This window comes from Phaenicophaeus curvirostris, chromosome 2 (genome assembly GCF_032191515.1).
Source record: "Phaenicophaeus curvirostris isolate KB17595 chromosome 2, BPBGC_Pcur_1.0, whole genome shotgun sequence".
Lineage (NCBI taxonomy): Eukaryota > Metazoa > Chordata > Aves > Cuculiformes > Cuculidae > Phaenicophaeus > Phaenicophaeus curvirostris.
Genome location: NC_091393.1, coordinates 20,205,487 through 20,232,466, shown reverse-complemented (window position 1 = coordinate 20,232,466; position 26,980 = coordinate 20,205,487). Strand labels below are relative to the sequence as shown.

Sequence of the window (26,980 nt, the reverse complement as noted above, 5' to 3'; positions counted from 1 at the left end):
TCTGCCTCTGTATCTGATTATTTTCCTGGTATGCAGCTGCTTTGGAGAAATGCCATAATTGCCATAAGGAAGTGCGCTGCAGAACAGATCTTGCTTTTAACTTACCTTTTGGTCATGCACAAAGGTGACAGATAACATTTCAACATTAAGTTACTGTTGGTTACACTTAGAAACTCTTTTTGCTTATCTTATGCTATGCATCTTCACATGGTGTCCATCCTTCCTGTTCAGCACAGATCACAGCAATGCTTTAAAGCATAAGTAGAGTATCTGTTCACGTGTATGGCTGACCATCGTGGATGTCCGATTGTGATATATTTATGTAGTGCCTCAAAAACATTCTCATCTTCTTTCTGGGACTGCATCTTACATATTTTATGCAAATTTGATGTCCTTTTGTTCTCACAGACAGAAAATTTGAGGTCTAACTAAACCAAATCATCTTGCATAGTAAAATGAGATAATTTTACATTAAGCTTCAATGTATGTATCTTCCTTGTTCTAAAACGGTGTTTCTATGTGCTGCAAGGAATTTCTAACTACAAAAATCTTTTTTTGTAGCTAATGTTACTAGATTAATTCCTTCCTCTTACTGGAGGCGTATTTGCACCCAACCCATGTGCTGGGATTGAGGAAATTACCTGTGAAGGAATAGTAAAAAGCTCAGATGCAATATCCAAACATTTTCCTGGGGGAGAGCAGACCCGCTATCTCCTCCTGACAGGTTTGCTCATTACCCTGGCATGGGAGGAAGCAGGCAGGTTGCTGATTCAGTTCCAGTTCTTCATTTTCCCCTAGAGTTGGCTTGATGGAAGCTGGGAAGGCGACAATCCTAGCCAAGGAAAACTGCAGCACAGCAAAATGTAGCATTGCCTCAAGTAATTTGACTGTGCTACAACTGCCTCACAGTATTTCTCTCTCCAAGGCACACCTCATAAACTTTAGATTCAGACAGGAGTACAAAACACATCAAATTTAAATGTATAAATGTAACTTAGGATCATAATTCATGAAATGCACAGAGACTGCAGGTTGTAAAGATAGTGAATGACAGAACTAACTATAAATAAACTTCTAGGAGTGAGAAACATTCTCTAATACAAGACACAGGGAATATGGGAATATTTCTATGTATATAAGATAGCCTGATTCTATTTGGACAATGCTGCCTTGTCTATATAGACCCATAAGTGACACTGCTAACACATGATATACAGATAAGAATGTGTTTAACATAAAAAAGATTAATCTACCAGAAAAATCCTAACCATAACACTTCAAAATTGGGTATTTGTGATTAACTAGCCTAAAGTCCATGTGACTTAGTCTTGTGAAGCTGGGTGCAGTTTTTGTATAGCAAAACTCGCAGAGTATCTGGAAAGGAGTCTGGTTGGCATTTAGCAGTCTGTCATACATTAGATTTTGTTTTGAATTCAAGAAAAAAAATTGGCTTAGAAAAGGCCTTAGCTTTTTTTAATAAATTTTGTAAGTTATAACCCTAAGAGCATAAAGCTGGACAACCTACATCTGCAGTTTATGGTCAGCTCACTATTTTGGTCTTTCAGTTACATTAATTGTCCAATAGTCTCATTATTTCTGCTCAACTTTATTTCAAATGGCCAAAATTAATGCTAGTACATTCCTAAGGAATATGTAAAACTACATGGTGGTGCACAGGAGACAGGTCCTTTTATGTGAGTCTGTGATTCTAGCTGATCTAGCAAGGGCTTCGCTCTGCTCCTTTTGGCTTCTTAGAAGCACAGCACTACTGTAAGTGCTGACATTAGGATTGCATCAAAAGTTAAGTGACATGAAAACAGCCCATTAGTATCTTTTCTATTGATCATAAGTCAGCTTCTGTGTCTATAAAAATGCTTATTCTTTCTTTAAAATAAAAACTAAAGACTGTTGCTCTCCTAAAAAAGAAAAATAATTTTTTCTCCACTCTGTAGATGAGTTAAAACAAAAACAGACGAACACTATAGGGAAATTAGCGATACAAAGGCAGCAGAACAAAGGAGTTTGCAACAATGGCCTTAAGAAAACTACATCTTTTTGAATGAGGGTCCTAAGAGCTAGACAAGCATATTTCTTGCGGCAACAGGACGTAAACTAAGTTTACTGAATGGAAAAATAGATCACTCAATAAACACAGACAAATTATGGCAATCACTATGGTAATCTTGTCCTTGCACTAGGTTCCACATAGGGAATCCCTGTATTTTTCTGTCCAATGGTGCTGACTGTAGGTCAGTCTTTTTTCACCTGCATTTTACCTATGTATTCAAACAAATGCTATCTAGAAAGATGAGAAGATATAAAAAAGATATTAAAATCTTCATCTATTCCAGTCATTCCAGTGTCATTTGGTATGCTTTAGACTAGATTTACTAGGATTGTGCTTTGGGGCCAAATTTCTCAAGCATATCTAGCTATTAATTAACTTTGGCAAAGTAGAAAATTTATGTCTAAGGGGGGATAAAAACAGGTTCTTAGGAGCATAGGAAGAGTTCAAAATTTAATATAATATAAGTTGGATCAGAGTTGTACCAAAACTGTGGTAAGCATGTAAAACATCCAGTATACTGTATGACTGCTAAATGGGAGCCAAGAACAGGCATCAAATCAGCGCAGCAGGTATCCCATACAAAGAGAACTAACTGCTTTCCTTATAGCTGTTTTGTTTTCTCCCTTCCAAAACCAGGACAGATAAACCCAGCATAACTACTGTTGAGGAAATAACAAACAGAATTCTGAATTTTGTATAAAAATATAGATTTGGAAAGTATGGAGTTTTAACCTTAGGATGAAAGCTTACCTATCAGAAAACAGGTGAACTAAAAACTTATAAACAAAATAGTCCCCAATATGCAATACAGTATAGTATGAGAAAATTCTTAGATCTACATGACTGATCTTAGCTCACTCATGCTGCTTTCCCTCAGTTTTCAGAACTTGCACCAGTATCAACAGGAGGTCCATGGAGTCAACAGTAGAGTCAAGATTTCTTGTGACTCAATTTAGATTGTTCCAGCACCAATATATTACGTAAAGGAGATGTAAAGAAGAGTTTGTCTGTGTGCTGTTTGTACATGCATATGAATCCGGGGAAAAATACTTGCAGAGCGAAAACTGCTAGCTTCCAGAATATAACTACATATCTTTTAATTAATTAAATATTTTAATGCCCATTTAATGCGTTTAAGAATCCTACATTTTATGAAACAGCTTAAATAAAAAATTGTGCCTAGATATGAACCTCTGCTGTAGATTTATAGAACAGAAAAAGACATTTAAGGATTGGGGGCTCAGAAAAATGATAAGGCACTACATGTAAGATAAAAAGGGTATTGAAAGACAGCTATTCCACAGCAGTTACATGTGGGTACATGCTTACTCTAAATTTAATCTCAAGTTTGTTTCTAGCTATCGGAGAGTTAAAAAAATCTGGATATTGGAAGGTTGGATCTTGAGATTGGATCTAACAGAACTCCCTCTTGGTCACAGTAATTTTCTCAGAACCAGTTTGGTTTTGAATATTGTCAAAGGCAGAGACTCCACAACTTCTCTGAGCAAGCTATTACACTGTTTGACAATCTCCATAGTGAAAGAAGAGTCTAATATATAAGAATTATCTCTATGTCTCCTTTTGTTTCTATTATCACATCTGTGTCGCAGTCTGCTGACCTCCTAGTTAAACTCCTTTGCTCCATGGTGGATTGGTGACAGCAGTGCACGCCTTCTGCAAGTGAGAAGTCCAACATTTGCTGCCTCTGCAAGAGGTCCCAGGCATCCTCGCAGCTGACACCTGCAGAGCTGCATCCTTTCTTGGGAAGTCCTACTGAGTCAAGGTCTCTGATGCATCAGGAAAAGTTATAGCAACAAGTGGTGGGTCTGTGCCTTGTGGTGCAAGATCATGACATGGATATGCTGTTCCCTGCACAGGTACTGACCCCTGTCTGTGAAAACTGCTCTGTTAGCTCTACCTGCCACAGAGTAAAACTGGAAGCAGAGCAAGTTACCACGGCAGGGTCACTGAACTGTAAATTCAACATGTGGTCTACATCAGTGTAGTCTGCGGGCTGCGTTCAGTACTGCCATTACCATGACATTAACTACACTGACCTGAGCAACCCACATTGTAGAACTTTTAACACCAAGCACATGCAATCACATTTAGGGGACATGAGAAAGGGGTTTTCGGCTATATTCTGATTCCATTTTCATCCCGCCTACAGGCCTAATTAACAAGTCACTGAAGTCACACTTTCTTCCATTTTGAGTATTCGAGCAGTATAGAGCACACTGTGAGCACTGCCCATAAACTAGCTAGTGGGCTACAGTTCTCAGCTTTGATCAGGTGTTCTTGACTCACAGGTGTTCAGAGATAAGGTAAGTTACTCACAAAAAGGGAGCCCTCTTTAGCAACAAGTTCTCATCTCAGCTAGGCAGCAGCTTGTTGGATTTTCCATCAGTAGTTTGGGTTGTGTTGTATGAGTGTTGAGAATCTCATGTAGATTTACAGTATTGACCAACAGGCACTGTGAACTGGAGGTAGAAGAATAAAGCTACAACAGGAGGGAAGTCAGGTTTCAGGGTGGGACTTGACATTAGGTTTTGTAGGAATTTCATCTTTGCTCTCCACGAACTGATTGGCCATCTGCATGGAACTGAACTAGTGAATGCACAGGTAAGTCAGAAGAACATCACAACATACAGCTCTGTAAGTGGTATATAATACAAATGCATTGTTTCTTTAAATATTTGTGCCCTCAGATATTTATATTTATTATACAACATCTTCAAATATCCAGTGCAGTTGGTGCTAAAGCTATAAACGTCAAACACTCTATAGATTGTTTGATGTAATGTAAGGACTTGTTGTTGATAATAGTATTAAATTAGCTTTCTTGTGGTAGAAATGCAAAGAACAAATTAAACTCCAATTGAGTCTCTAAAAAAACTACTCTCACTGGGTATAATGTCTGTCGAGGGAGTCCTCAGCTCAGTGGGCAGCCCATTGAAAGTATTTGGCCTCAAGTAGCTAATTTTCTCCTTATTTTTGCTTGAAAATAAGAACTAATGATTTAAAAGCTGACACTGAACTACCAGTTAGTTTTAGTTTGTATATATTAACTTTTCTTAAACATTTAATAATTTTCATGTCATATTCACATAGCTAGCAAGCTTCTTACTTCCAGTAAGCACATACAAGCTTAAAAAGGACAAACAAAACCCCCAAACTGACGACATAGTAAAGACAAAGACAACACCATGAGCAGAAAGCTTTTGTTAAAATATACAAGCCATAAGTTGTAAAATTCTAAGCTTTCTTAGATTCAATCTCAGTAGTATTTTAGGTCTGATTTTTTGCTTAGACTAAGTTTAATTACAATGAAATTCCAACTCAGCAGTCAGTTTCAGAAATACTATTGACCAAAGAAAACGTGTAATCTTTCTTTTATGACACAAACTATTTCCTAATAAATATAGGGCTATATAAAAGGTAGCAAAGGAGTCATTACAAATATCGTACCACTAAGATACGTGCTTATTAAATGTAAGAGGGAGCAACATAGTGAAATAAAAAATATAGTCTGGTCACTTCCTAAATCTCTGAAACTTATTTTTTTCCCAACCAGCATATTGAATCAATAGCTACAGCCTTTTATTTATTTTATGATATATAGGTGTTCTGAGGTGATCATTTTCAAAGTGTGGACCTTTTTTTTAAATTTTGAGATCAAGTTCATGGTTGAACACTGTTTAAGAGAGAAAGGCAGACATACTGAACATAATAGAACATGTATGTTAAAACAAGTAAAAACAAGTGCACAAAACCAATCTAAATGCAAGGTAGTAATGACAGGAATGCTCTTTAGAAATTGTGATCTTTGTACTATTCATTGTTGTCAGCCAATTATTCACAGCTTATAGATGAAGATTAAATTTAGAAAAAGCAGGAAAGAACAAAAGCATCTCTGACCACCATGTGTTGATAAGGAAACATTGTCAAGAGAATATCTTTTTTCCCTGCCAATTAGAAGCATGTAGTGCTAGGTACCAAAGAAAATAGAGAAGAAAACAATCAGTTGATAATCTTTCTTTATAAGTAATTAAATGTTCAAATACTTGAATTCTCTAGATACGTAAACTTCAGGTTAGTGAACTACCATAAAAATTGCAAAGGCCTGGTAGGTCTGAACCTTACAGCTTCTCTTGTTCTGTATCCTTGATCATGACAGCATGGATATGTGAGCAAATAAACTTTGTGCGCGTTTTTACTGACAGGCTTATGGAAGATTGAAACTCACTTATATATATCTACCACAGAACCTACATAGATCCTCCAACAGGTAGTAAGCAGCTGAAGAAACTGAAGTAGATAACACACTAGAAAGATCTCCTTCATTGTTACCTAATGTACACCTTACTTTCTTACCAAATTGAGCCACCGCCTTACAACACTAATCCTTACTTGGAGCACTGGATATCTTGGATAGCGTTGGATAACCTGGATACCGTTACTATTATTAATACCATAAGATTTTCTGTTGAAATATATAAAACGAAATCCTAAAAGAAAGATACTGAGTATTGACTCACGAAAGGAAGAATTAGATGGCTTCTTTGAAGTCATCTTGAATGTTTCAGGTTCAGACATTGGAGACTGATGATCAGTACAGTTTCTGCAGAATTTCTTATAACTTGCTCAAATCACTCGTTCTACAACCTTGACCAACTTAGAGAACTACAAAGGTAAACAACAGTGCAAGGTAATGTGCATTCAAGCAGTCACCCGACTGAAGTATTTTCTTTTCTTCAGCACAGCTGACACACTCAGTAGAAGAGAGGCAGTTAGCTGATTTATATAGTTGACTGCCAAGGAATGTAACAATTGCATTTGATAGCGATGCTTTCTTTACTGATTTAGGCAAATTGGATACACAGGCTAATTTTCTTATTAACTGATTTAGCCAAATCTAAAGCTCATGGGAGAGGTTTCTGATCTAAATATCTCTTAAAAGAGGGATTGAAATTTTGAAGGGAAAAATACCACTTACTTTATTTTCTACATAGTGATAATTGCAAAGTCTGTGTGAGGACAGAGACTGATATTATAAAATAGAGCTGCTCTTGAAACTTGTCAGGAGAGATGACAACAAAGTCCTTATACTAGGGTACCCTATCATAACTCTTTGAGTGTCACAAGAGAATATTGTAGGCAAAAACTTACCCATAATCACTCATAAAGTATGGGAAGGGAAGAGGAAATGGTAATGGTTTGGGTTGTAGACATACAGGAGCCAATTGTTAAGTATATTTATAACAAATATTTTTGCTTTACAGTCTGCTATTTGCCATTACTGTTCTGGGAAACTATCTCATGCTTCTTCAAATCTTTTGGTTCTATCACTGCTTCTTACCTGCTTGATAATTTTGATGTCTACAAAATGACAGTCATGATACAATGTTGTTTCAAATACAACATCTGTTCTAGAACTTCTTTCTTTTTCTTATAAGCATATAAGGCTTATAAATACTAAAGTTTTGGCAACTTTTAGGCTTTAGCAACTCAGTCTATTTCTATATCTAGCATGTAAGCCCAAAGCATTGTCATGAATTAGTTTGAGTCATGTTTAGAGCAATCTTCCATGTCTGTCATCCATCTCCACCCCCTCAGGTGGCTATGACCCATGTCTTTGGGATCTGCTGTGTGAAATACAACTGCTAGAAAACTGTCATGGCTTTGGGGAGGTCTGTCAGGTAATATGCCCCCAGAGCACTTATTTTAAAGATGCCACAGTTATTTTTCTGGTGCGTTTGATGGTTTGACATCACTGCAATTTTCTTTTGCAAGAGGTTCATAACTAGTTCCTGCCATATTTCAAAGTTATGGGCACTTAAAAAAAACCCAAACCAAACAAAACAAAAAAACCACAACCAAAATGAAGCAATGGGTTAGTTTTCATAGGCAAGGAAAGCATCTGACATTTCAAAGGAAATTGTAAGCTACTACTCACTCAGATGTCTATTCAGTTCCCTGATCTTAAATTATCTTGCCAAGTTGGATTTTCTGAGAAAGAGCTGAGGAAACTGCCTCAGATCTCTTTCCAACACAGCCAGGGGGTGATTCAGATACTGCACAGTACTCATATAATGGTAAAACAGAGTTTCTCACCGCTCTAAAAGCTGTATTCTTGGATGAGAAGTATATGTAGATAGTACCAAGGATCCAAAGACCCACACCTCCACTGAACTTTAGAAAGTCTTCTGATCAGGCAAAGGTAACTGGTTTATACAACAAAAAGATTATCCTCGAATTTTTCCAGAAGTTGTTTGGGTTTTTTTTAATCTCATCTGTGCTCATATTAGTTACCAGAGAAATAGCACAGATTTTCTCAAGTGCCCCACATCCCATATAATTCTTCCTACTATTTCTATGTCCAATGGGCACCCTCTAGTGTGTTATAATGATACCTAAACATCCATTTATGGGATGGGGTTGGGTTCTGTACTACCTAAGGTGTCCTTTGACCGAATTCAAATTTCTTTCTTTTTCAATTTAGCTTAAATGCGTACAAAGATGCTCTTACAACTAAATGAATCGCAGACGGTCTTACCTCTTTGGATACTCTTTGTCAAAATGGTAGGTACCAATAATGTAAGCAGAAGCTTCTAAAGGCACACCTCACAAGGGAATCTTTCTATTGATTACATGAGCCAATGAATCATCATGTGTTTATAAGGGTGTTTTCTGTGCATATTTCTAATTACAATTTGCACTCAGTCCTTGTACAATTTTAATTGTGGTTTCATTTTCCTGACCATGGTGTTTATGACCATCTTCTAGCAGCAATGCTTCTGTTATGTTTCATTTCACCTGAGTAATATCTCAAGGAACATTTATTATATGTGAGCTACTGCAGCTAGGCATTTATGACATTTTTCTATGACTCAGTGCTTGGAAGTATAGTCTTGTCCTTGTTAGGTTCCAAGAAAAATCTATGAATGTTTAGCATTGCTTTCTCTATATGTCTCTTCTGTCATACTTGAGACACAGTGCAAGAGAAATATTTAGACTATTACAACAAATAGTGTAATAATGTAAAATGCTGACAGAAGAAAGTTTTATAAAATGAAGAAGGCATCTTTATGATATTACTAGCATTTTTGAAAAAGTCATTAGTATTTTCTCAGATAATTTACAATGGATTCTTCAATCTACCTTAAAGTGAAGATTGTAGCTGGCATTTGGAAAAGGGAAAAAAGAAAAAAAATCTGGGCAAGAATAACACCAAGATATGTTGCAATGCTGGAAAGACATAGTTTTATTGTATGTTTGTGGAGCTAAGGCATCAAAATCCACAGATATCCGACAAATGTTTTGCAGTCCTTTTGGGTAGGCAGCAGTAAAACAGGCATGATAAATCAATACAACAAATTGTTAGGCCAGTAATGTGGCTTGCATTGTGCTGCTTCTCATTAAATGCAGCAGCAATTGAGGAAAAGCTATTACAACATTCAGCATTGTTAGTAAGATGTAGTCCCACAATTAGTCTGCTGACTAAGTATACAGTCTGCAGTTTGGTTACCCTTAAACATTTTTCCATGTGAGAAAATTTCATAAAGACAGATTTCTGATGGCTATCAAGCCTTGAAAATTTTCCTAAAATATTTGTTGTAGTCTGATATAAAGATGACCTTTATAATCTGGCTCTGCCTTGGATAAAACTGATTAGTAATAAGATCCAAAGGCAGTGTTTTATTGATATTTAAGCCATCGCATTTTGCTAAGCCCTTTGATTATCTCCAGCAAATTCAATGTCAAGTTCAAGGGTTGGCTGGAGAAAGTGTCAGTTTCTAACTATTTCTGTGACAAAACAGAATGGAGCTTATTTAGCACATGACAGTTTAGACAGTTTTATATCTCACAGTAGCTCCTATTTTGAGGATTAAAGCCAAATATTATTGACTATGAATAATCTATAACCTGAATGTGAATTATATGCCACAGAATAAAAGTGATATTTTAGTTTTCTTTTTTTATATGGATTATTTTAAGGGAATTTCAAGAAAATGAATTTAAGGAAATCCATAGTGCTTAACTTAGTATACCCACACTTTAAAAATATTTTAACTAAAAGAATGTTTCTTATTTGTTTCGACTACCTCTTAGTAATGTTTGAGCTCTGACCTTTAAGTGTGAGGTTAAAGCCAGATACAATTTGTCATGGTATTTCTCCCTAAAGACATTCAGATATCTCTTTCTGTATCTGAAGCATATTTCCAGTGGATCTAAGAGCTTTTAAACACAAAACCCTTTTCCTGAAATGATTTTTTACTTACATTGATTTCTTTTTCCCTTTTGTCCTTCATTTTTTAATAGTCATCACAGTAACGTATCACACCATGCAGCATTCTTACTTTATTTCTCTATTTTTCTGAAAACACCTAGGCTCCGAGGGCTCTGTCAGCCCTGGCTCCGAGGATACCCCAGGGGAGTGTGTGCTGCTGCTGGCCCTCAGCCCCAGAGAGCTGCTAGCCCTCCCTGCTCCCTAAAAGTAAGCATAGTTATTAAGATTCAAAAATACAAGAATAGCTCCATCTCCTTCATTTTGCTGTTTAAGTTGTCTACCACATTGTCGCTGCCTTCCCAGGTAACCTCATCTGCTGGTGAGTTCATCAGCTTTTGACAACCTTGCAGCCAGGTGAACCCAAACGTCCACAAGAGCATCATTTTTCACTGGTGAGAAAATCGCACCTGCTGCCTTCTCTTCTTTCTTCCCCTGAGCTCACCCAGTTTCACCTAATTATCTGCATCATCCTTCCTTGGTCATGGATCTCTGGCTCACTTTTTGGCTTTTCATACAAAGATCAGTTCTGCTCTTCCCTGCTGTCTTGTCTTCCATTACCACCTTCCAGGGAAACAAACTGCCGCCTCAGAGATTACTTCTCTACTAACGAATTCTTCTTTTCCGTCACACCCTTGCAGTCATACACTTCCTCTGGAGACTCTTTCTCTCCTTCCACAGTCACTGTTTGAATGCCACAAACATGTGTAGCTGCATCACTGCTCCTCCGAGATCCTCGTTTATGGTTTACCAGGACGCTACACCCAGATCAAGCTACTTCTGTATCTATATCGCTTCACTACCTTCTCCATCCCACAGATCAGATCCAGCCCTGCCTGGGCAGCTGTTCTCGTCGTATCTTCCTACCCCTGGCTTCTAAACAAAAATGCACTGTCTGCACTGCTAGGCTGCTCCTGGAGTTACCCATAAACACCACAGAGTGTCCTGCCCTCCTTCTAAGGTTCTATTCAATCCAAACTGAAGAATCTGAAAAAGTCAAATATTTCTCCTCACTGAAAGTTTGAGTACATTTTAAGAAAAAAAGCAACTCAAGGGAGTAGTGCAATCTTCCCCCTCCCACCCCAAAAACGCCAGCAAAACCACACAAACACTCCCACACAGAACAAAAGAGCAGATCAACTTTAATTGCTTACAGGTAAAGCCAGGTAAGTCCTCCTAGCCTGTTTTATTGCCTCAATAGGAATTTAAAAACGTTCAAAATATCTCCCAGCTTTCTTTGTTTCTTGATTTATAATTTTGCTTTAGAAGCATCAGACTGCTGCACTCCAACAGCATGTAGATCAGGAGAAGAGGAAATAGTGCTTAGTTTGTGACACATTGCTGCTTGGGAGGAATCTTTTCAACAGAAGGAAAGAACTCAGTGAAATGCTTGTTCCCTTTTATGAATAAAGAAAGTTCACAGGGAATGCAAAGAAATAGTGTGATCCTTTTAGATAAATGGTGAACATCATAAGAAATAAATAAAATGGATTCGCCTACTTTTAATAAATTTAGCTCAATTTTTTCTTTCCCCAGGTGGCTTAACTTCCTCTTTAAAATAGAAAAGGTCAGTTATCAGGTATGAACTATAATTTGTAAGCAAAACAAACCAATTCAAGTTGTGGTTTCATACACAGGGCTCTGAAATCTTACCCCTTAACTCATACATGGATTTACAACTCAGTGGTGCACTGTAAGTACAGTCTCTACTTAATGAAGCCAGATCTTTATATTTTTAACACTCATTTGGAAAACCAATTAACTCTGGCTCTACTGAACAACTTGAACTGGAAATAAATCAAGTGTTAAAACACTGGTGAAGAGCCAGGCTTTCTGTAATTAGAATACTGATGTGCCCAAGGCTGACTATGTGGTGTACAGTGTTATGGACAGATGACTACAACAGCCCAAAGCAATTAAAATGTTGTATGTTCCTCTTGTTAGGCATGCTAGTATCCAGCAAAACCACTGTATGATATTTATAGTGCAAATTTGGGTTCAAGTACTTTATGTTTTATGAGAAGCATAATATCCCTTCTTCAATCTAGAAAACTAAAGCAGTCCTTTGGTTACATTCATCTAGATTATTCTGCAGGAGATGTACAGTCTGTTGTATGGGAGACTACATAGATTTCCTAGACAACATTAACACGTTCACTGAGCACATGAAATACTTTCAAAGAAATTGGAATTTATTATGTCAAGCCTTACAATATATTTGCCATGACTTTCTTTGCTCTTCCATATTATTTGCACGTATAAAGGAAAAGACAATACTATATTCAATCTCAGGAATGAAAATCAGTCAAAGAATTCAGCATTTCTCTAAATATTTAGTACTACCTCTACACTACCATTATTTGGTCCATTCCTGCCTAAAAAACACAATCAGGTGTGGAAATAAAGTAGAACACCTACTCTTATCACAACTATCTGTTCCCATTGACTGTCAGGGACTCTGATGTGGCTTAGTTGCTGCTCTGAGCCATTCTGGAACTTAGTCATTCTGAGTATCTCAAATTAGATAGATAGAAAAAAAATAATAATGTCTATAATGATAGGGAGCCTAAATACAACCCTTATACAATTCTTAATAATTTAAATATGAATCTGTGTCCATAACTTATACACTTACTACATCCACAACAACATTTCTTGCCATGCACATATTTAATCATGAATACAAATTTTACTTAAAGATAGTACAGGTAATTTCTGTCAATAAATTCTAAGTAAGAAACCACATGACCTGCCAGTTGTATCCTAGAGAAACATCTCATAATGAAAATACGATACTTACACAAAATTTCAAGCACTGAGGTTAAAAGAAGAGAAATAAATTTCTTAACTAACTGAAGAACTCATTAAAAATGACATTCCTTACAAATTCAGGTTCAGGCTTGCAGTGACTACTATGATTGGAGATAAATGTGAGAAATCTGTGGGTCTATGCATGGTATGTAAGTATTTGATAGCAAAAGGTTCTACCTCAAGATAGAACTGTTGTACTTGGAATCTGAAGTGCTCAGAGTGCCTGAGTGGGTGGCTGGGTCCCAAGCAGTTGAGTTTCTAAGTGAAGGAATCAAGTTCCCTAGCAGCCTTAGCAATGAATTGTGGAACTGGAGGACTAGTCTCTGCTCCCGGACTGAAGCTGGTTTAAATATATTTGGATCACTCCTTTTTGTCTAATTATTTCCCTAGAATTCTTGGCCAAAATCTACACTAGAGAAAAAAAAAAACCCAAACCAAAAAATATCAATGTTCCAGGAACAAAGTGATACTAAGGGTTGTTTATTTAATTCATTGTAGACATAATTTTTATTCTCTTGCTGGCTTTTATAATTCTGTTTTCTCCATGTTATCTGCATGCTAAGTGATTATAGCATACAGGTGTAAATATTTTTAGCACTGCATTCTTACAAAATATTGCTTTAGTAGGAGACCATACACATTTTCTAACAGCTTAGCTTATTTTGAACTCATTTTTGTTCAGAAACCTTCAGTGAGTTCTGAATATCAATTGCTTTCTCAATATACAAAACCTCATACCTTAGTCTGCAAGTAAATAAAAAGTTAATTGCACTAAATTTGCTAACATCCCCAGCAACGCACATAAAACTAATTTTTTGTACCTGATATTTATACTGCTCTAATCTTTGATTTTTATGTCCTGTTCAAAGCTAAGCTCAGGTGTTATTTTCTTAAGAAACAAACATACAATCTCTGAGGATTTTATTTACTTCATTCCTAAATTTAAAAGAAAGTTAAAGTATGTCCTTTGGATAGTTTTTTTGTATTTATTGAATTCTTTTCCTGTATCTCTATTCTGTACCTCATTTTCACACTCCAGCGTGGTATCTGTTCTGAGACAGCAAAAGTATAAGGTACTCATTATTTTATTGCTTATCTACAGTCACGGCTTGAATTAATGCCTGTACACTACCAAGAAATAAGTGGAAAACCAACTTATTTTGTGTGTCCTCGGACTCACAATTTCAAGTGACAACCATTAACACTAAAATAATTTATGTTAGACTCTGTCTCATTACATATTTAATTAGGATCTCTGTCCACTGAAAGACATGTCAGTTCCACATATCTTAAATTTTTACTTTTCATTCTTGATCACTGAAATGAATAGATTTTATTTTCCACAAAGGCCTAGAATCTTTCCCCTTAGTTTTAGGTATAAGATACTTAATTTCAGAGCAATGTTGCTCTACATTTTTTGTACTACTAACTGAGAAAAAACAATGACATTTTCATAGATAATTTGATCTGTGTAAGATCTGAATTGCTCTTTGGTGGAGTTGCTAGGGAAACATGTCTGATAAAACAACATCAATTCACCTAAAAAATGGGTTCAAAAGTGTTGGAAAAATCTTACTCACAAGAATAATTATCAACAATCACCATCAAATTAGAAAGATGCGATAAAAGCCACACGGCTTTATCCTTGGTCCAGTGTTATTCAGTATTTTAATTACTTGAGTGGAGTTATTAAATATATACTTGCATAGATGAATTCAGATGTAATGGTAATCCAAGTACGATGGAAATTCAAATTTATAACTGGAAAGACATCTTGATATATTGGACAGAATGTTTAAAACCCATTTTCTAAAGAATACCTGTGTCCTTCAAGTTTCTGTAATATCTGCTTAAATAAAAGATTACATACATTAGCTGGCATTTTAATGCAGTTCAGACTTCATCTCTCTCCTAAGCTTTTTATCACAGTTGCTATTTTTATCTTCCCTCCTATTGTACATGTACACACTGTTTTATTGTTGATTTAAAGAAGAGAAGCAGACCCTTGAAAATGGCTGTAATGTCAGATGCGGAGAACACCAGCACAAATAATGTGACTCAGAGGAAGAAAAGGAGGGAAAGGAGCATGAAATATAAGTAGAAGTGAAGTACACGAGCTCAGGTCATGAAAGATGTGGTATAAGCCATAGTGCTCTTAGAAGTAAAGATGAGAAATTTTCATTTAATATGAAAGTACACAAAGAGAAAGGAAAGATTCAAGGATAATATTGTTGAAGTTGTTGGAATATTTTTTAAAGGATTAGCACAGTGCATACAATTTCAGTTTGTAGCATATTGGTGAATAAATTAAAATCACATAGCAAAAATATACTATCCATAATGTCTCATGCAGAAAACTATTAATTCAATTCACATTTAGTATACTAGCAGGGAAAGTTGATTTAAAATAAAGAACAACTTAAGAATCCATGTTTAAGTCAAGTTTTTCCACCCTTTTTCAGTGTATGTAAAATGACCAGAACTTCTATCAGAATTTGCAATTCCTTTCATGATGAAAAATTTCTGGTAATTTTGAAGAACTACAAAAACATACACATATAAACACAAATCCCCCTTCACTCTTCTACAAAAAAAGTAAGTACATTAGAAATTACAATGGAAGGGTGGGAAATATACGTAAATCTCAGCTCAAGCTATTTCATCACATTTTTATGAACTGGTTAGATTTCACATAACATACTAAAGAAGACAGGGACCAAATAAAATTTGAGAGATTAAATAGTCAGGGAAAAGGAAAGGAGGGGAAGTATAAGGAAGTGTTAGTAAAAAAGAAAAGAATGAATGAACAGATGATAGAATTCATATTTACTTTTATTGTCTTAGAACTTCAGATTCATATTTGACATACCTGGGATAGCTAAAAACTTATAATACATAATGCAACTCAAAGTAGAGCATGACCTTCTTCCTACCCAAGAGGATGGCATTAAAAAGAACAATTTTCTTTCTTTAATATTAAACCAGAACAGTGTAAGTTGTGGAACAGACAATATTTCCTCTCCAAGAGGGCCATTAGGCAATAGGTTGATGTATCAAGGGAAATAAACGAAGCTGCACCACTTAGTGGTATTTTAAAGAGCTAATCACACACAGAACTTCAGATGCTGAAGTAGATTAATATTTTGTCTGAACAGGGAGGTCTAGAGCAAATGACTAAAATAAAGCTTCCTTGATTTTTATTCAATAATAGTAGTGGATAGGATTTTATGTTATATTTGTGGTTTATTGACCCAACCCACCCTCATTCCCCACAGTAAGAATATATTAATCATGCAATCATAGAATCATATAATCACTAGGTTGGAAAAGACCTCTTGGATCATCGAGTCCCACCATTCCTGTCTGCCACTAAACCGTGTCCCTGAGCACCTTGTCTACTCATCTTTTAAACATCTCCAGGGATGGTGACTCAACCACTTCCCTGGGCAGCCTCTCCCAGTACCCAGTGACCCTTTCCGTGAAATGCTTGTTCGAGTTGCTGAAGAAAAGCAACTCTTGGACGATGCCAATTGGATTGAGCAGTAGGAATGAATTGGGACATCCCTATCCTTCTCCCATCAGCACCCTGAGGAGATGAGGGATCCTGAATGAGTGTGTGTCTACAGGCAGAAGGGCCTCTAAGGGTTCATATTCAGGAACCCAGATCTCTTTGCAAGAGCATGACCTCAAGTGGTCTGTCCCTAACCATCCCTGTGCAGCATTTAATGGCATCAAGAGAGCTTCTAAAAACCAGAAAAGACAGGGAAGCTCATTCCTAAATATGCTTCAATAAGAAGCACAAAGAATGCATTTGCAGACATTTTTCAAATACTTTCACTGAATTCCAGAGTGATGTGCAATTAAAAATAAAAAAGCATATCGGATGTCAGCTGTGATGATTATATCAAAAGCTAATGTCTTTCACAGACTTAGGCCACTGCACATTTTTTCAAAATGAATCACCTTTTCTTTACCACATGCTATAAAAAGCACTTAGAATTCATGATAATATTTGGTTAATGTAAATATATTTACCACATTAGTAACAGGCCTACTCTTCAAGGTTGTAGCAGCACTACCATTCAAACTGCTTACATGCTATTCTGTAAAATTGTCTTTCATAAACTATGACTTCTTATGAACTGATCATTTAATATAGTGTCTTCTGAATACTCGGTTGTTAGATTTGAAGTGGTTTTTTAAAAAAAACTTTGGGTTTTTGTTGTTTTTTATAAACAAAAAAAATTCTGTTTTCAATATCTTAATAGAAATAATAAATTATTTGTGTTTTAGAAGCTGTCTGCTTTTTGGAAAATGCAGTCAGCAATTTTAGACTGTTAGTATTATCAACGACATACCAGAACAGCTTTGTCAAACAACCTGTGCAACTTCTCGGCTCTGCTTATTAGTCATTGATCCAAAATTTTTGGACCATCAACTAAATGTTTGGAGAAAAGAGGAAATAAAATGGCATTAAATATTAAAATCAGGAACAGACTGTATTTGTTCATTTCACGAGTACTGAAAGAAAATATAATGTACTGAAATGCATTTGAAGAAATTAAAGCATTCCCAGACTGCACAAGAAGGCTTCAGGATTGTGTGACAGAACATATGGAAGGTGGGGTTAGGAAGTTTGTGTCTGATCCCTAGGAAATGGCTTTAGATGCTGTAGTTAACAACACGTTAGCATCAATTGTGTAGTCTGTGCTGCCTAATAAACAGTATTAAGGACAAAAGCTTGGAAAAAAAATATTTCCTGAAAAAAAGTGAAAAATTCTCTGAAAGGAATTCTGCTTAAGTTGACTGATACTTTCCTTCAAGACACACATGCTCACAGCTTTCTCGGTCAGCGCAGCATTCAGGTTGTCTGAGGCAGGGAGTTGGTTTATGCACCTGAGGAGCCACAGGTTTCTTTTGTAGTCATCTTTGATGAAAAAGAAATGTCACTTTTTCATAAGCACCCAGAAAAACTACCTTCAAAGCCTGACTTTCCAAAATAGTCTATTGCTAATTAACAAAAGAGGGTGATCAAGATAAGCAGCACATGGGCAGTAGGGTTAATAATGAAAACGACCATATGTCAAAAGGAATTCCAGCCACTAAACAGACCTGATAGCTGGTATTTAGAATGTATCAGTACAAATGTAAAGTCATGAAAATCATTAGCATGGCCATGCAGGGTTCAAGAGAGTACTAGGGCTGTCATAAGCACTTACAGGCTTTCTACAGGACAGCCAGGGAAAAGATATTTAAACTTTCACGTGCAAATAAAAGCTTTTCAAATGTTCCGAAAGCTTTAGGAATTAATTACAACCAATGAAAATGACAGTAATGATAGCAGAGAGATATCTAAAAAAACTCTGAAAGACGTTAACTCCATTGCAAGTAGCTAAATTGAGATGATTTATTTCTGGGCATTAAAATCTCAATGTTAGCTTTGGAATTGTGGTAATTTTATGAGTTAGGTGACTTTCAAACATTGTTGTTTATCTGCACTGCTCAAAGACATTGGAAAAGAATAAACAAATTTACAGTCTGGAGGAGAAACTCTGTCCAGTAATAAATAAAACATTTTCAGCTCTACATATCCTAAACCTATGATTAACCTTTATCTTGAGACAAAAGTATAACTCAAATGCAAACAAGATCATTTTTATTATTCAGTCATATAAACTCACAAAGATATTTGTAAGAAAACAGCTAATTAAGACTACCATCTGCATAAATTCAAGCCTGTTATCATCATTCACTGGTGAAGTTAATTTCATGAGTTATAGTCAGAATAGAAAACTACTAGTTAGAAAACTATTTATTTCCAGATACACATAAACACATCAAATGATTAAATACACACAAACACAGCACACTTTTAAATAACTAAATTTTATCATATTAATGGGTGTATAATCAACTGGATAGTGTAAATTTCCAAGCCTTTCAAAATAAAATAAATCAAAATAAAATGAAGGAGGAGAGGGCTAGACTATTAAGTCCACAAAAAATGCAGTTCCCTTTGATTTTAGTGACTACTGTGGAACGAGTTTTTAACATTGATAACTTGAAGACTGCAAACAACTGTGTCAAGTATATTCACTACCCTTAATCACAAGCGATTTTGTGGATGTAAGGAATAATTCACCAATTGGCTTTTGTATTGTATATGTTAGGGTCAACTGGATATTTGCTTTAAAATGGAGATTAAATAAGATTAAATCCTATTACATAAAGCTTACTTGCTTTATAATGCCTTATTAAATAGCAGTAAATAGGATTTATGCTAATCCATAAATTTATACCATTAATCCTATTTTACAGTGCATTTATTTCTGATTTTCTTTTCTATTAAATACCACAGTCCTTTCCACATTTTCTGAGTTTACTAGACATTCATTTAATAAAGACGGCAAGGGTGATTGCTTAGATGAAACATCTCGCCCCATCTATACAACCACAATTTTTATGGTCATTATGTGACACTAAAATGAGTGATGAGCATTTGACAAAGACATGGCAATTTGTTAACATTGCCCGCTGGCCTGAGTGACATTTCATATTACCTCCATTTTTCGTCCTGTAGTCTTTTCAAAGCTCTCTAATACACATTCTTGAAATAGCTTTGGTAATGTGTCATTCATATGCTCTGGCATATTCTTTTCTACACACTGTATATTCCACTCTTTACATAATACCACTCTGTTCACAAATCACTGTCACTAATAATGTTGCACAGGAATCAAAGGGCTGCTTATTTGAAAAGCACATGGTCACTAGGTGTAAGATGCCATCTAAATACGCATTAAACTAAACCCTAGCATACACTTACCTAGCGTCAGTCATCTGAGATTCTTGGACAAAGCCGCTATTAATGATATAAAAAGCTGCTACAGGGGCAAGTACAATACCAGCCATTTGGGTCTGAAATTGCCTTGTATTCTAAAAATCCCCTTGATCTAGTACAGCCTGCACTGCAGCTGCATACATCCCAGACTTTGCCTTTTACCAAGGGATAGTCCATGGAGCCTGGGTACTACACCAATACTTACATGCACATTCCTCAATGTGTATGAGTGCTGGTTTAGATATACTAAATTTTCCATAGTTGCCTATTCATACAGTAAATACCTGAAGACCCAGTGCAATTCAACGTGTCCATATTTTTCTTGTAGATGGGGAACTCGCCTCTGATCGCAAGTATAGCAGCTTGATCAATATCAGTAAGGCAATCAGTCACACTGATGCGATCCTGTTCCTCCCCATGAAGTTTCTTCTACTTCACACTGGTGCTCAAAAGACTGAAAGCTGCATCACCGGCCATCTCTGTGGCCATTGCTCCAATTACTTCCTAATGCTTTCTCTCCACAATGGCCTTTGCACCTAAACATTAGTTTTTGATGTGTTTTCAAGAAGTATCTTTAGATTATAAATATATCACAAAGTACATTGTGTCCTTCCTGAGAAAGGTAGATTGAGATTTTAACTGAATAGAAATCCTTCAGGGAAATCTAGGCATTGTAGAGGAAAAGATTATGCTAACAATAATGTCTTAGAATTAACTTACGGCCCTTGTTACTATTTTTGTCCCAATAATTTTGAAAGTTTCATTGATTGCCTAAAATTTCTGATCTTGCTAAACTTAATACCTTACCAATACTTTACTTCATGATTATTTCCATAGGTTTTAATGGGGTCATGCATCAAGTAATATTATGAGATTAACAATTTTTTAGCATGGGATATTCACTTTAAACCAAACCAATCAGGATAAACGAATTCTGTGATTTTACTTAGCTATCCTCTGCTAGTATTGTTGCTTAATGTATGAAATAATTTTTGTATTTTTTCTGTTAGCAAAATCTAAAGGTGCTTTCTTTTCCTACCTTTATTAAAATGATATAAGACTTTGATTTCAATGTAGCTTTTTTAGTTTTAGTATAAAACAACAGAGGATTCCTAATAAAGCTGAACATTTTTTCCCTAATATTCTATGTATTATTATATGTTCATCTTGAATTAATGCAGTGAATTCTTATAGTTCAAAACAGGCTTCTACATATGCACATTTAAATCAGATGATGCAGAGGCATACTTTTTTTTGTATATTATATAATAAGCTATATTTATCATATATTATATTGTTGTCATAATCGGGGACTCCAATTTGGATTTATGCTAATTGCATTCATCTTAGGCTAGCAATTAAAAAATACAGTCTGTTCTTTTTTAGTTTGTTTCATTATAAAAAATGTGCAACCTCAAAATAACTTCAGTTTGTATTCATCTTCTCACTCTGAAGCTAATGCTTAACTGCCTGTTGCACTGTAAAGATAACAATCATTATGAGGAAAAGAAACAAATGTTAAACTACATCTGTTTAAAGAGACACTTAGCTATGAGTAATTCATTGAAAACTAAAATACAAAAATAGTGTCATATTTAATAGTTACCTCTTTGAAACTACACTGTACAGCATGTAGTATGTCTAGTGCTAACAATGCTTTGCCAGACATAAAAAAAAGAGGTATGAAATGTACAGATAGACATCATTTATGTCAGTAATGACAATGCCAGCAGCTATGAAGACCACAATAATGAGAAAGGCTACTTTAATGAAAAAAAAAATTTAAAGAGAATTTAAGTAGGATAGGTTGAGCATTCAGTAGAGTCTTTACATTAATTCCTAGTAATTATTTAAATTGTCCTAGAAAAACATTAATTTTCTATTTTTATGTTTGTAAAAAGTTAGTCAGTAACTTGTGTTATAGCTGAGCCTTATTCACCATTTTTCCTCGCCTATTCTTTAATGGCTACCTAATTACAAATAACCAACTGAGCGTTAAAATGGCAGCCCACAGGAAAAAAGAGCATATTTCCTCCAGTGATGAAAAACTTTTACAGCAGCATCATCCCCTTCTGACTTCTGACAGTTTGTAATGACTGTATGGCCCACTCTCTTCTATGTTCTTTGCTCCATCAGCACCCAGGGGTCCCCAAAGGCTTCTGAGGACTCAAGATGCAGCAGGTGATGCCCCTTAGAAGTAATCTTTACAGAGGATGAAACTGATACTCTGCTCCAGACTCTTCACTACAGCAGAGCTGGATTTCAGATTTTTGTTGGGTCTGTTAAAGTAGAGGAGTGAAAGCAGACTTTTTCTATCATGTTCTCTATTTCAGTCGGTGATATGAAATAGAACTTGTGTGCAGCTTGAGTATGTCTACATTAGTGAGTCTGAGTGGTTCTTCTTAGGTGTGAATTTGCCTTGTCTTTACATTCAGTGTCTGGCAGTACTGAAGCAGTAACGTAGATATGCTAGTTCTGCCAAGTTTACTTTGTGCTCTTGCTTTGGTAGTGCAAGTTACTGCAGAATATGAAATTTTTCTTCATTTTTTCTTCAGTAAAATGTCATCCATATGTATATTAACAAGGATACAACATGTGAACTAATTCACCCTGGTAGAAAACCTTTAAAAGATCATATTCATAAATTGATTTTTGTGACTGAATGTCATAGAATGTCTTCTTCCACCCCAGTGGTAAGCTTCTCCATTCACACAACTGTTTTTTTTGATCTTCAGAAATTCCTCCCATTCCTAGATGTCTTTATAGAAATTTTATTTTTTTAGGAAGGCTAGACTAAGTGGTAGGACTAGGCACCCATATTTCAGGCTCATTATAGCTTTGTTTGCTGCCTTTGTGTACAACACTGGATCTAAGCCTAACTCATGATTTATCTTTTATTCTTTGCATCACATTCAGTGAAAAGGAGTCATTGTATTGTGATCTTCTATGTAGCTGACTGAAATTAATGCTGACACGAAATCATTCTTTCCAAAGGTAAGGGAATTACTTAACCTTTGCTCATCACTGTCTGTGTGTGTAATCTCAGAAAGCATAAGGGGAAGAAGATGCGTAAATCTGCAAACAGAAGCTTATTTTTACCAGATTCCTTAGAACTTTAAATCTGGAAATCTCATTTTAAAGACACTAATATTTTGCTATGATACTAACTGGAGTTCATAGTTACATATGGGGAGAAAAGTAGTTCTGAGTATACAAATATCAACACTTAAGATTTCTTGCTCATGCCAATATTACTGTTTGAACTTGCAACTGCCATTATTTGACCAGTACATTTCTGCATGAGTTCTTACTTTTGACATAGTTAAGTATTGTGGCTCTTGATCTTGTAAAAGTCATTAACTTAAAGACGTGATTTAGTATCATTACTGGCAACATTTCAGTGGATACTTCCCACGACTCTTCTATATCACAGTACCCATTACCTCAGTTGACAGTTTTGGGGTTGTTTCTTATCAAAATGTTAAAATACTAGCAATTTCTCTTTTTACTATAAAGTACCTTGTATATACCGTTAAAAGTGGTCTCTGTAGAACATGTATTATTTGTGGAGGAAAAAACAGTCTAACATTTTCTTGGCATTATTTTTCAAACAGAAGATGGTTTTCATTTATAAAAAACCCAAATCCTGAAACCGAACAAAATTAATTTGGGTGTAACCAGAATTGTCTTACTGTTACCTTCCTGATATGATAAACTCGAGACCCTGCACACAAGGTAAATTCTTTACCTGCAGCACCCAACCCATTGCGTGAGTCTAGAGAAACCCACTTCACCAGTTCCCACCAACAGAGAGGAGAATTCCCTTATTTAAAATGTCATTGATTAGACTGTATATCCAAGATGCAGAACACAAAAATTTAATTCTTTCCTGCTTGGGGAAATTTAAAAGGGGTTTCTTGTTCTAGCACATGCTGTATGGAAACCTGAGTGCCTGCTCTGAATTTCATGGAGTTACCCATTACTTCCTACAGCATTTAAAAATATTGATCATTAGTGATCACAATAGAAATTGGCAATAATTAAAGGTCAAAATAATAAGCCAAAATAATATCATTATATTATTAATTTATTTTATTCAAAATGCCAACAAACCACTTCATGGTTTGAGAGGCCTGGGGTCTTCCTTGTAATTACTGTCTCTACACTAAAAAAACTATTGGTCTACTGATATCACTGTGTGATATCATCTGATTATTTAGGTATGTGTATCTTTAGTACCCAAGGGTGTCACTGCCTAGAAAGGGCTAGAAATACAGTATTCTGCTTCACAGCTTCCCACTGCAGATACAACTTCTCAGCTACAGTATGAATCATTTAAAATGCCAGCATTGAACTGCAGACTTACTACAGTAGCATTTATTAAAAACATGCTCATTTGGAGCAGTAATTGTTCTGCTACTAGGGCGCAACCCTTCATAACATCCTTTTAACAGTTTTTTATGACGATAGAACTTTAATTTTTCCACTAGCTGAGAAGTGAAATGCATGAGTACCTTTCCTCATTTGTTTTTCATCATGTACCACTACCCAGAGGCAATCATGTGCTAATTTGCTGATATATGGTTTGCAGTTCATGAGCTTTAAACAATGCTAAGCCATTACAGCTCCATTCCTAGTGCTCTGAGAGGAAAATAACTGTCCCTTTACTCTACATCGTATAAAAAAATCACTCAAGCTATGTGCTTCTAGCTTCTCTTATGTCGAGATTCTTAAACATTTTAACATTTTAAATTTCTCTGCAGATCTGATCAGGGTTTTTTTTCAAAGTTTCTGCTAAAATAGAACAACTACAACATGTTAGCTAGGGTAAGGTTGATATTCTATTATGAGCTGATGCTCAGAGCCCTTTGCACACACCTACACACACACTGAGTCCCCCCAGTAATACACAGTCCATCAGCAGCTGTTGATGGACTTCCTCCTGTGAAGGGAGGAGCTGGGCAGGGTGGTACCTGGGCTGTTCCACCTTCCATCATAGAATGGCTTGGGTTGGAAGCCCAAACAGGTCATCTAGTCCACAATCCTGCGGTAAGCAGGGACACCTTCAGCTTGATCAGGTTACTCAGAGCCCCATCCAACTTGACTTTGACTGTTCCAGGGATCAGGCATCAACCACCTATCTGGGCAACTTGTGCCAATGTTTCACCATCGTTGACATGAAAAATTTCTTCCAAGCATCTACACTAAATGTCTGTTGTTTTAGTTTAAAACCATTACCCCTTGTCCTATTGGTACAGGCCCTGCTAAAAAGATTTTCCCTATCTTTCTTAAAAGCCCCCTTTAAGTATTAAAAGGTGTTTTGATGCCCCTGAGTATTTTTCTATGGGCTTTGTAGGCTGGAAAGCCCTCTGAGCATCGTTTCATCCAGCAACACTGTGCAAGGATGTGTTAGATGTCTATCCTAACAATAGCACAGTGTGACAACTAAACTGCAAGTCATTTGAAAAGTGCTCTGAGCTGGACTTTGACCCCAGGTGCTAACTGGTAGAACAGGGCTTGGGCTGGCCTCTGATGGCTTTACCATACTCTTCAGTGTAACAGCCAGCAACACCAACTACAGCTGCTGGGAAGTAAAGGAATACATTCTGTATTTCTACTTTTCTACTGGAGGGCCAGTTAAGTCATTGGTCTTACACCTTGGTACTAGAGACAAAGGTCTACTCCACTGCTGCTGTATTATGATGTTCAGTTCTTGTGTCCATGTTTCAAAAAGCACAATGAAGAATGAACCTGATTACACAAGGTGATTGTAATCATCCATATCTATGAACCTGTGAATTTTAAGATCCATAAGATGTTCTCCTTCCACTCACATCAACGTAAATCTTCACTTGCTTTGACCAGATATTCACGTATTTTTGTTGCAGTATAATAAGTATCACTCCCACTCTAACTAAATACTGCTAACTAAAACATAGTGTCCATAGGAGACCTGCTAGATCCTTGTCGTATATATGAGAAATCCCCATGTAATCCCAAATTAATTCTCTGATTGTCTGTACCAGGCGATCTGTCTTTAGTTGCTTAATAGGTGCTTCACAGCGTCTGCTCCGTTATCCTCGATGGCCAGTACAGATTCAACAGGGACAGTGAGAACTGAAATGCACTGCCTAAACCAATCCAAGAAGCAGGGTCGAAGCCCCAGACAGACTTTACTCTTCTTAGCAACCACTTTTACAAAATACGTTATGAATCTCAAGGCCTAAAAAAGTGTGGAAAGTTCCTCTAGAGGTTCAGCCTGCAAAGCCTATGTTAAACCAAGCCAGATCTAAATCACTGTAGGATGCTCCTTCAGTCATGCATGCTTCTCTAATGAAACATGCATATGCAATTATTTCTTTTGATCAATGATGAAAAAGTAGTAGGTACTTGATAAAAAGTTTGGATTTAAGCAGATACAGTGGATGTATTTTGAATAAGGGGGAATTTTTCATTGCACTTTCTTCATCTGAAGACATTTGGAATAGAATTTAGGGACTGGCGTTGAAAAATGAAGGGCTAAAGGAAAATGATTGGAAATGTAATTTAAACTGTGTTCTGGATACCTTTAACCTGTCTTACAGACCTTTAGGAAAGAATGCAAATCCTCTGAAGAAGGGAAAACAGCAACCTGTAAATCTGTCCTCTTGCTGATGAGATACTGTAGTAAAGGAAATAATTTAAGCCAGCAAAACCTTACATATTCTTAAATGAGCAATAACAAAACATACTGTGACAGCACACTTATTTTCATTTTTGGATAACCCTGAAAAATGACACCTTTCTGTGACAACAGCCTGTAATTAATTTAATGATAACTTGTGGAATGACATTTTATCTAAGGCAAAAATTTATTTTGAGGCTTTTACATTGTGGTGTTACATTTGAAAAAAAATTTCTCTGGACATTGTGCTAGGCATAACTATTTGAAAATGAAGAACTTTTTAAAAGATGACATTATTTGACATTTTCA

At 36.1% G+C, this 26,980-nt stretch overlaps 1 protein-coding gene across 4 annotated transcripts in view; it reads right to left on the bottom strand.

Moving 5' to 3' along the window:
* Positions 1-26,980, bottom strand: part of KHDRBS2 (KH RNA binding domain containing, signal transduction associated 2) — a 358,444-nt gene that overhangs the window by 69,715 nt on the left and 261,749 nt on the right. The window lies entirely within an intron of this gene.